At 33.2% G+C, this 12454-nt stretch overlaps 1 pseudogene; it reads left to right on the top strand.

Annotated features, from left to right (window-relative positions):
- Window positions 1-12233, top strand: part of LOC114217728 (protein downstream neighbor of Son-like) — a 98801-nt pseudogene extending 86568 nt beyond the window's left edge.
- The last annotated feature ends 221 nt before the right edge of the window (window positions 12234-12454 follow it).

The following is a 12454-nucleotide window of genomic DNA, read 5'->3' as shown; positions in this document are numbered from 1 at the left end:
CCAACTACAAATACAAAAACATTTAAAGTTCAAAATTCCTATTAACTTTCCAATTTCAGTTTCCAAAATTGCTGCTTCTTTCATCTCACCTGATCACTATAGAGTTAGGTCTGCACCTACACTCCCCATTAAATGCCAGATTTTTTAATTTTTATCATCTACACCATGGAATATGAAAGTATTTTTGACTGACAGGCCTAGAATAAAAGATAGTCTATCAAGAAAAAGAGATGTCAATTAGATTAACAAAATAGAACTATCACTTGACACAATGTGAAATATTGCTTAGACATGTCAACATTTTGAAATATTAAAGATAATATTTTAAAAAGGGGAAAGCTATTTGTACCTTTCAAAGCAAAATTACATTATTGTTAAAAGATATATGTTTGTTGTCTTATCTGTAAACATGTAAACACTGAAATGAAAATTTTAAGCTTCATTTGGAACAAGAAGTTCTTAGAAACAAGAACCCTGACAAGTTGGACCTCTGACAGATAACACCAAATACTTAAGCTTTAGTGTACAGTAAACACTTATTCCCAGGGATACGTTCCAAGACCCCCAGGGGACACCTGGAGCCATGGATAGTACCAGACCTTATATATACTCTGTTTCTTCCTACACCTAGATACCCACAATAAAGTTTCATTTTTCAATTAGGTACAGAGTAACAAGAATAGCGAATAACAAAATAGAACAATTATACTGTAATAAAAGTAATGTGAATGGAAAAAAAAATCTAGCTGCTTTTCTCCAGATGGAGACTGGGTGATTTTAAAAAGAGATTAGCTTTTTACATAAATTTCTACGTTTCGGGCGCCTGGGTGGCTCAGATGGTTAAGCGTCTGCCTTCGGCTCAGGTCATGATCCCAGGGTCCTGGGATTGAGTCCTGCATCGGTTTCCCTGCTCCTTGGGAGCCTGCTTCTCCCTCTGCCTCTCTCTCTCTCTCTCTGTCTCTCATGAATAAATAAATAAAATCTTTAAAAAAATAAAATAGAAATAAATAAATTTCTACGTTTCTTTATACATGTGCATTAGATTTATGTACATACATAAAATTTATTTAGAAGACTGAGGACTAGTGTATTAATATAGAAGATGACAATTATCTAGATTCAATGATACAATGACACTGTTCCCTGATATTTGCAAACTTAGAAATTTATAATCTAAATGTATGAAAAATAAAGATAAATATATAAATAAGTAAATGTATGTATGTAGGTATGTAGGTATGTATGTATGTCTGAGTTAGATGAAGTTATTAGTATTATGGTAAGGTCTTTTTTTCCCCCCCAAGACTTTTTAACATTTAACGTTTGTGTAATTCTTACTAAAATTAAATCATTCTAAATGTGTTTTCAAGTTTATTTTACAAACCACAATATTTATGGCCTGTTTATGTTTTTCATTTGGTAAAGTCACAAGACAATTCCTTTCACATTTCACACTAACAAATCCTCGTGATTTGTGTAAATACAGAAGAATTTCCAGTGTTTAAATGTTTGTAGTGGTCTTAGATCCTCTAAAAAATTCATGAACATTCTGAACTTTATTCTTGGTTAAAGAATATACACATAAAGAAGTTAACGTTTTGTTTTTTAAAATCCCTCCAGGAATTATTATGCTGTATCCTAGGAAAATATTCTGAAGTAATTCTTTCATTCTTATAATAGATCATCAATATTAAAGAAAAATGTTCCTTATCATTTTATTCTATATGTTCTTCACAATGTAGAAAAATAATTGATGAAGATAAGGTATTGTATACACAATACTCATTCTAATAGTATTCTGTCAAAGCCAGAATAGAAGAAATTATCCATTAGTCATAAACACAGATGGTACAAAAGAAAATCTGAAAGCCATTTTACTATCTCTAAAATATAAAACAAGACAAAAAAGACTGGTTCATGGCAACTAATTTTCTCTAAAGAAAAGGTAATTTATTCTGTAAATTATTCTGTAAATTATGTTATTAAGCCATTTTTTTTTTAAGGAGAATCAAGTTGCCCAATATGGCAGATCATGTAGATGGGCTTATTGAGCATCTTGTCTTTTATCTACCTGACAAAAGATGCCTGCCAAAAAGAAATATTCAAAGAGAATAATGCTGCTAAGTTTGGAAACATAAATTGCATTTCAAAGATCCCTTATAGACAGGGTGTTGGGTGTGATTTTTTGTTCTCCTATTGTGAAACCTTAATTCATTTGGTAGTAACTGAAGAGAGAAGCAGGGCGGAAGGCCATCTTGTGAGTGTGGACTGTAGCAAGAAAGGTGGTTTTAGGGACTGGGATTGTATTGGCAACTTCTCATTTCAGAAGACAGTTCCCTCCTCATGGCAAAAAGAGCAGCAAATAGGGTTTTGGGAGTGATTGCTGGAAGCGAGTCTATCTTCTCATCCCTTTTACTGCTTCTGTGAGTGATTTAACGCCCAAAACACATTCATTCCCTGTTGCACTGAGCAATGGCATATTCTATACCTTGCAACTTCACCCTGACCACTTCACCCATGAATGTTATTTTTATTGTTATTATCTGGTATTTGTTGCTGGACAGTATTTTTAGTGCATCATCTAGAAACTTGCTTTGAACGCTTTCTTCCTCATGTTTGGGGATGTTTCTCCCCAAACTATGTCCTCTTACATTCTCTATCAGTGCATTCAGTCTCAAAATGACCTGTCTGACAAATGTGGATATTCAGTCTTCTGACCAAAGTGATGGGTTCAAGCAGTGGTTTATATGCAAAGAATGAATCATGGAACACTACATCAAAAACTAATGATGTACTGTATGTTGATTAACATAATAATAATAAACATTCTCAGTGCTAACACAGTTATTCACTAAGATTGTTATCTAAATATTGAATGCCATTTTTGCTTTACAAAGTAGGGATAGCTTATCTATAGGAAAGAGACCAGGGGAGACAATAAGGCAGGGACAAGTAAGAATAAAATTCAACAAGAAAGACGAGGCCAGGGGCGCCTGGGTGGCTCAGTCAGTTGATCCGCTGCCTTTGGCTTGGGTCATGATGCCAGTGTCCTGGGATCGAGCTCCACATCGGGCTCCCTTCTCGGCGGGGAGCCTGCTTCTCCCTCTCCCTTTGCTGCTTCCCCTGCTTGCGCTCTCTATCTCTCAAATAAATAAATAAAATCTAAAAAAATAAAGACCAGGCCTTGGCCAAATGAGGTCTTCAGCTCCACTCCTGGGACCCAGGTAAGCAGAAGAATTTATCTATTCTGTAAAATTCCCAAAAAGCCAAGAAAATGTATTTTTGATTCAGAGAATTTGTTTCTCAAACAAATGAGATCTTTAAGCATTAATAATGGTGCTGCCTTGACCTTTTAATTTCCAGTTTGGATTCAGTTGACCTCTGCATGAAGTAGACCATTAAAATTTTGATTTAGGTTACTCCCTACCTTCTAACTCAAATATTTAAAGTGTTATGTGCTCTGATTAAAAGCCTGTTGTTCTTTTATATGACATCTTAGGATAAAAATTATCTTTTCATATTTTAGTTCCTTATATCTATGTTAAAACTTAAAAGGCAATAACATCAATAAATTTTAATTGTGTTATCACACTGTCCTCCAGAGATATATTATTCATATTTTTCAAATGACTGAATGAGCAAATTTCACAAAGGAAATGATTTATTTCTCACTTTTAAAGGGCCTACAGGAAATTTCCCCCTTAACTTCTTTTTAGGTAATTGGAAATAATTTTACTATCACCTGGCCTATATATTCATTTCCAAATCTTATTTGGTTTATTCAAATATTTATTTCTGACATATTTAGGCCCTACTCCTACCTTACATGGAAAATTTTATTCCATAAATCTGTGATATGAGCATTAATTGAGCATGATATTGGTTACCTCAAGCTGATATAGATTACTTAATTGCATTATTTAATATAGTAAGGGAAAGAGTCTTAAGCTGTGTTATTTAAGAATACATAACTATTACAACAGTGACACTGTTTTGACTAGGAAATACTACTTCCCTTAAACAGTTTTAAATACTTATCAATGAGAATAGAAAAACAGGCTGATTGTAATTTTAAAATCATTTTTATACAAAATAATTACATATCAAATGTCAAGAACAGCGATAAAATACATATATCATGATTCTAGTGCAGTTTTTTCAAAATCATTTTTCCCTCTCAAGATAATAAATACACATGCTAATAGAACATTTGATTTTCCACAAAAAGTATTTAAATCATCAAAAGTAAGTCCTTTGTCTCTTGACTCACTTTATGTAGTTGAAAACCACATGAAAGTAAATAAGCAAGTTGGAGGATAGAAAGAGATTTATATGCACCCCATCAACAGATCTGGAAGTTTTCTTCATATTTCTCTCCTTTTCTCCTCTCAATGATCAAGCATTGGTAGATGTCCCAAATAACATTTCTCAAATTTTGTGCCACTCTATCCCCATTATCACTGCCTGAAATCAAGGCTTTACCATATTTTCTCAGCTACATCCCAACAGCTCACCACAGCCAACTTACTTCAGCATCCACACCGCTACCATATTTATCCTAATATCAACAGTGTGTGTGTGTGACTATGTACTGCATTTATAGATACATAAGGATATATAGTATACTCGTGTGGGTTTCTCCTGTATTTCCACACAGCTTATAGGTATGAACCACATTTCTTCACATGTCATATAAGACCCTTCATAATTCAACACCAGTTTGTTTTTGGAGACTCTCCAGTAAAACCTATTCTCATACTAAAATCATTATATTCACATAATAAGCACTTTCCTTACATTCATAATCTTGTACTTAATTTCCTTTTCCATTCCTGAACATTCTTTATACATTATATACCATATCAGAAAAACTTGCACATAAAGTTTAAGTGCAAATATTTCCTTTCCTAGATCTCGTCCTTCACTCTCATCAAGCAAATTTAGTTATTTTTTGTTCCTAGAGTTCCATCTACATACTTATCAGTGTGTATGTGTAGATATGTATATTTGTATGTGTGTTTAACTTGTTTATTTTTTGTATCTCCACAATAGCTAGAAGCTTCTGATCTCCAATTTTAATTGTTTCTGGATTCCCAACCTCTTCATAATGAGAATATAAAAGAATAGCTTCATAATGTTTATATGTTTAATGTAAAACTCATAATATTCTCAAAAGATTCTTAAAAATAAAAGAAAGCATGTAGTTATAGTGTAAATTTTCAGAAATCATGTGGAATGTTAAAGAACAATTTGTAATCTTCTATATACATGTAAAACAGATGGACAATAATTTCAAATTCACTTATCATTCTGCTACCTTACTAAGTTGGTCTCAAAAGGAAGGTTTCATTAGTGGTAGAAATAGAAAGTATTTATGCAGGATACAGGGATTGTGTGATGATGAACTGCTTTGCATACAAGTGAGGTTAGAAGATTCTTACATGAAAACCAGTGTGTTTCTCATTTCCATCACTAGGCTTCATTATGCTATGAATGACATGTGCCATGGTAGCAAATTTTAGATTATCATTTTATTAAACAGTAATATGCACGATTATTCATTATTGAAGTATCCTGTTGGGATTCTCAAGAGTGATGGTTGCATTATCTTAGCAAATATAGATACAAATCATACAATTAACTATTTAAAAACTAGGTTTTTTTATTGAATCAGAGTTCTGCCAAAGATAAGAAAATAAACACAGGTGGGAACATATTTATAGGATTTATAAAACCACTTGATTTTGTAAGTGAGCATTAATTCCATTTAACAATATTTGCTGTGTTACACAAATCTAAACCAAATTGGAATGTTGGAAATTCTTTAAAAAATTAAATTAAATTGGGGCGCTTGATTGGCTCAGTCAATTAAGCATCTGCCTTCAGCTTGGGTCATGAGCTTGAATCCTGGGATCGAGCCCCATGTCAGGCTCTCTGCTCAGTGAGGACTCTGATTTCCCCTCCCTCTGCCTCTTCCCCTGCTCGTACTGTCTCTCTCTCTCTCTCAAATAAATAAAATCTTAAACAATTATTAAAAATTAAAAAATTAAATTAAAAAATCAATCAAGAAGCTATGGAAACTTTTGTGAATAAGTATTACATGCAACAAACTATAATGCAATGTGACTTTGTTTCTCTGAACACACAGACAGACATAAACTGACACACAGAAAGGCAATCTTGCTGGATCATATGAATGGAAATAAAAACCAGTTTAATCCTCTTGGGGCCCCTGGGTGGCTCAGTTGGTTAAGTGTCCAATTCTTGGTTTTGGTTCAGGTCATGATCTCAGGCTCCTGAGATAGAACCTTGCTTTGGGCTCCGCACTCGGAAGGGAGTCTGCTTCCCCTCTCCCTCTCCCTCTGCCCCTCCCCCCTCCTCACACACTCTCTGTTTATCAAATAAATAAATAAATAAATAAATCTTAAAAAACAAAATAACCCTCTGTTTTAAACGAGATGGATAAAAAGAAGTCATTAATGTTGTGTGAAACACCTATCATCAAACTCCTCTCTGGGCTTTCAATGACAACTTAGCCTTAGTAAAACAGAAGATAACGCCGGATATTTTGTTCCAAAATGCTTGTTCTAATAAAATGTGTGTATGTGTGATAGAGAGAGAGGGAAAGAGAGACAGACAGACAGAATGAGAAAAGGAAACATTGAGTAAAATACAATTTATTGTACCTAATTACAATTACAATAATTATAATTGGAACCCACCAATATATTAGAACAGGTCTCTAGTTTGCAAGATACTTAAATTATACTTTGAACATCTAATCCAGTGCACAGTTTTGGCACTGTCTCCATTTCTAGCATGGACCACAACAGAGAATATTACATATGTAATTTGCCAAATAAAACCTTAGAGACCACAAAATTTTAAATTTATCCTCACTGTAAATCAATGTTCTATGCCTAAAGTATTAAATACAGCCTCTCACTATGCTCTATCCTCTTCATAAATAATAATGAACTTTGTGTTTGTTATTTTCCTCTTGGATACCTGTGAATAAATTTTATTCAATGCCCATTTATTTGTTATTTTAAGCTACCAGGTTGTCCAAGAACATCCAGAATTCCTATACATCTGAGTTTTTAAAAATCCTGAAAAATTCCAATGCTTGTAAAAGTTTTAGAATCATCTTAGGTTGAATTCACCCAATTTTGGGATTTCCTCTAGAAGAGAACAAAATTTATGTTTTACGTAGTACATCAGTAGTCCTATGTCTTCTGCCAGGGGACTGAGACAGAAATAGACCAACCTAGAGACATTGAGAGTTTCACAAAAACTTGTAGGATTTTGTTCTATGGTGTATGAACACATAGCAGTTAATGTCACTAAACTAACTTGTTTGGAAGAAGTCAGATTACTCTATATCATTTGGGCATATCCAATTCCTTGTAATCTTGGAGAGATTATCATTTAGGCTTTGCAAAGAGTTATACACCTCTCTGAAGACTTTCTCATAATAATAAAGATTGCTTTTTCTGCAAATTTTAATATATCTACTTGTGCATATATTAAGTATACCATGTAATACACACTAGAACTTGCTGAATATAGAAGATTGTAAACTTCTGGGACACAGTATTTTTTTTTTCTTATTTACCACTGTAACTTTTTTTTGCAGTACACTGTCTGGCACAAATTAGATAGGCATTCATATCTTTATTAAAATGACAGGTTTATAAATTCCATATCTTTAACTCTTTGAACTAATTTACTATATATTTATTAGGCTGTATACAAAATAATAAACATACATATAATAGCATCAGAGCATATATTATGTATACTAAGATGCAATTAATAATCACCAAGCTATAGTATAGAAATATAGAAATGTTGCTTGCTGCTCCATTCACAGAGGAAAAAAACAAAAATAATTATCAGGGAAATACAAATCAAAACCATGATGAGATACCACCTCACACCAGTCAAAATGGCTAAAATTAATAGAGACAACAGGTGTTGGCCAGGATGCAGAGAGAGGGGAACCCTCTTGCAATTTTGGTGGGAATGCAAATTGTTGCAGCCACCGTGGAAAACAGTATGGCTGTTCCTCAAAAGTTAAAAATAGAACTACCCTAGGACCCAGCAATTGCACTACTAGGTATTTACCCAAAAGATACAAAAATACAGATTTGAAGGGGCACATATACCCTGATGTTTACAGCAACATTATCAACAATAGCCAAATTATTGAAAGAGTCCAAATGTCCATTGACTTATGAATGGATAAAGAAGATATGGGATATATAAATATAAATACAAATACATATCAATTTACATATATATCAATATATATATAATGGAATATTACTCAGCCATCAAAAATAATGAAATCCTGCCATTTGCAATGACATGAATGGGGCTAAAGTGTATTAAGCTAAGAGGAGTAATTCAGAGAGAGACAAATACCATATGATTTCACTCATATGTGGAATTTAAAAAACAAAATAGATGAACACATGGGAAGAGAAAAAAAAAGAGAGAGAGAAACTAAAGCAAACCGTAAAAGACTCTTTCCAACAGAGAACAAACTGAAGGTTGCTGGAGGGAAGTGGATGGGGGATGGGCTAAATGGGGGATGAGCATTAAGGAGGGCACTTGTGATGAGCACTGGGGGTTACATATTAGTGATGAATCACTAAATTCTACTCTTAAAACCAATATTATACTATATGTTAGGTAACTAGAATTTAAATAAAAATTTGGAGGAAAAAAAGGAAAACAACAAACACACACACTGATATCCAAAGAATTACAAAATCGCCTCTATATACTACTTTTTCAGTACAACTCGAACACATTGTTTTCACTAAAAATGCAACCTCAAACAAAAGTCATAACAGAGCAATTACATTATTGAATCCTCCTTATTAACAAATATAACATATACTCATTTACTGAAGTTAGAATATGCTTTCTGGGATTTGTTATCATAACTCATTTAAGTAAAAAGTATGTCTTAATAACACTGATTGTGATTTCATATTTATCTATAAATTTGAATATGACTGTGTATATAAAATTTTAAATATTAATTAATCTTACCCCATTATATCATTAAAGACTAGTTAATTGGGAAATTTTAGGGTGAGTAGGATATCTTTTGGATGAGCAGTTCAAAATTATTCACTGCAAAGAAAAATGAAGTCATCCTAAATATCCAGACATGCTCTTCAATTGAATATTATGGCACTAAAAATGACAGTTAGAAGAGTATACACTATAAGGGGGACTGCGGTTAATTTTATGTGTCTACTTGGCTGGGCCACCATGTTCTGGTATTGGTTCAAACAATCTGGATGTGTCTGAGAAGGTATTTTTTGGATGAGATAGCATTTAAATCAGTAGACTTTGAATAAGGCAGATTATCTTCTATAATATTGAAGGGTCTCGTCCAATCTGTTTAAAGATTTACCCTCGCAGATCCCAAAGGAATTCTGCCAGCAGAGTGCCTTCAGACTAGAACTGCAACTCTTCCCAGGGTCTTCAACCTACTGGTTTACCCTGCAGATTTGGGATTTACCTAGTCCACACAATCACATGCGTCAATTTTTAAAATAAATCTTCCTCCATCTGCATACACATTCTGTTGGTTCTATTTTCTCTGGAGAATTCTAATACAGGAACTTAAGAGTACACAAGGTGTTCCAAGAAAGAGCTCAACATTAAAAAAATCACCTTAACACCTGCTAAATTCTTAACTGGCATCATTATCAGTCTGTCATCATTAAATTTGATTTTTGGTGATATTTGACTAAATACACCAACTGTAGAATCTATTGGGTACGTATAAAAAGATTTGGGTAAATGTATAAAACACTTTAAATTCAAACAAATATAATATTACACAGAGAATTAAACCAATAAAGATTATTAATCATTAAACATTATGATTTCATTGCACAATGAGTTGTCTCCTACATTAATAAAACTTGTAACTAATAAGCACAATAATGTCTAGCATTTATTGAGTATTAGTTTTGTACCAGGTCTTAAGCTATGCATTTTACATTCACTTATTTAGTGATAAAAACCAATCTATGAGGTAAATACTATTGACAATATGCATATGAGGAGGCATGACAAAAGAGGAAAAATTATTTCCCTAGACTCATAATAAGTGACTGGACTGGGAAGGAAACCCAGGTCTGTCTTCTTCCAGAGACACAGAGCCAGACACCACAACTCCTTGGCTAATAGCCAATTCTAAATTGTTCACAGTAAATGGTTCCTTAATAATCATTCAGCATCACTAATTTATGTAAATCTTCAGTTCACTTCAATACATTTGGAAAATCTGACTACCATTTTTACTTTCAATTGTGCTATAATATTCATTGGCGAATTTACTACTACTTTGGTTCCTCAATTTTTGCCATATTATAGAATACAGTATCGGAGTCCTGGATTTTCGAGGGTTTAACATTACAGCTCATTCTTATAAAAAAACATAAACACACTATTCTGTTTGGTCCTTTGGATGACATATAATCTGACACTGTTTCTTCAAACACATTTTACTAATGATTAATTTGAAAGATTGTACTGTGGGAAGGTTAAGGGCATAGTCTTTGGAGCCAGAATGTCTGGAAAAAACTCTTAGTCCCTCCACCATCTAGTTGTGTGAACTAGGCCAAATCAGTCAAATTCCTGGGTCTCAGTTTCTCCATGTGTGAAAGTAGGGATAGTAAAAGTGTCCACCGTCAGGATTTTTGAGGGGTTTATTTTAGTCCATAATTGTAAAGCTGTTAGAACAGTCATAAACATGGTACAGAGTTTGGTAGTATTTTGCTTACTTTAAATATTAGTTTAAAACATACATAACTGAATGGAATTCTATATTCTGAGGTTAAAATTGCAATCAATTTATATTTTAGGTAATATTTTATCCAATGTTGTTTGGGATATTTTATGGTATAAAACTTTATCATACTCTTGGCTCTATTCAGTTCACTATGCTTGCTTAGTCAGACTTATAAGCCAACTCCAATTACAAGCAGAGACTCAGCCATCCATTATGTTAGCTTTGTTATTTAGGATCAGTGGTTAATGGATTTCTGATGTAGATGGAAGTTTTTCTGTAACTGAGATATCACTTTGACAGATGAGGTCACAATACTTTAACTGATGCTCTTTCAAGCCTGAGGAGTGCTTGCTAACATAGGCTCAGCTGATGCATTTCAGAAGCAATGCATACTACTCAGCAGTCTAGATCATTCTATACAGATACAAATTTTTTAAAATTTTTATTTCAAGGCTTTGAACAAACTCTACAAATTGATCAAAGAAGAATTGTTATTAATTAGACCTAATCTTTTTAATGGATAGTTTGAAAGGACTAGACACCTTCAGTACAATGAAATGCTGCCTTTGATGTAATTGTCATTAATTTGAATTCAAAGTTATTAAATTTGGGGTCTTTCCTCCTTACAAAGTTCTGCTGTTTCATTTACATTGTCATATTTTCTGACAATAAAAGTAAAGCTCCTGAAACAAGAGCAATTAAAAAATAGAATTTCATTTGAAAGCTTACTTTTCTATTAAACCATTGCTATAATCACTGTAATATTAAGGTATTATGTAATTCTGTTTAGGAAACTAGGGCACTAGATGTTTTTAGAGTTTTCTTCGTTAAGAACAAACAAAATTAGAAAATTACCTTAAATTTTTTTCATCCTACCTTGAATAGATAAAAATGTCAATTTACAGTTCAAATGAGGCCAATTTGCATCTTTTTATAGACTGAAAAGAAGCAATATGAGTATGTGTGTTAATGGAAATATCACAATGTATTTTCAGATATGTGAATGAAAAGAAATAAAGAAATTACATACAATGTATAGAGAACAAATGCACGTAAAAACATCATAATGGCTCTCAATAGAGTTCAAACTTATAATATCAAACACATAATGAACTAAAATGCTGTATGGATATTGTATTCAAATGAATATATTTCACTCTGTCAGTAGCCTGAAATAAGTCAATGTTTTCTTGTTTGTTTAGAGAAGGGAAAGCTGATGCTAAGAGGAGGGTCAAGTGGAGACAACAGCCTTGGTCAGAAGCACAGACTGGTCAGCTGCTGGAAAAGGAAGAAAGTTAGAGAATATCTGGGCAAGAAGAAAATAGGCCGCAAAATTGGTAGAGGGAGCATGCAGAAGCTCTTTGTAATTGCTTCTATTTTTAGTGAAATACAAAGCAAGCTTATTAGCTGAGGATAGGGAATGGAGAATAGGTATTGGGAAATTGAGAGAGGAGAAAAATATGAAACAATAAGTAGAGCACTAGGAGTTGACTAAGTAGCAGAATAACTTACATGCATACGTTTTTCCCGCAGAGCAAGGAACCTAATGCGGGGCTCAATCCTCTCTTCAATTTTTTAACCTTCCTTTTCCTCAATTAAACTCAAAGTATTTGTTGCAAATAGAGATTTTTG

The sequence above is a fragment of the Eumetopias jubatus genome, unplaced genomic scaffold (genome assembly GCF_037043125.1).
Source record: "Eumetopias jubatus isolate StellerSeaLion01/CBP00866 unplaced genomic scaffold, mEumJub1_p1.0 scaffold_1, whole genome shotgun sequence".
Lineage (NCBI taxonomy): Eukaryota > Metazoa > Chordata > Mammalia > Carnivora > Otariidae > Eumetopias > Eumetopias jubatus.
This window is presented reverse-complemented; position numbering and strand designations above follow the sequence as displayed.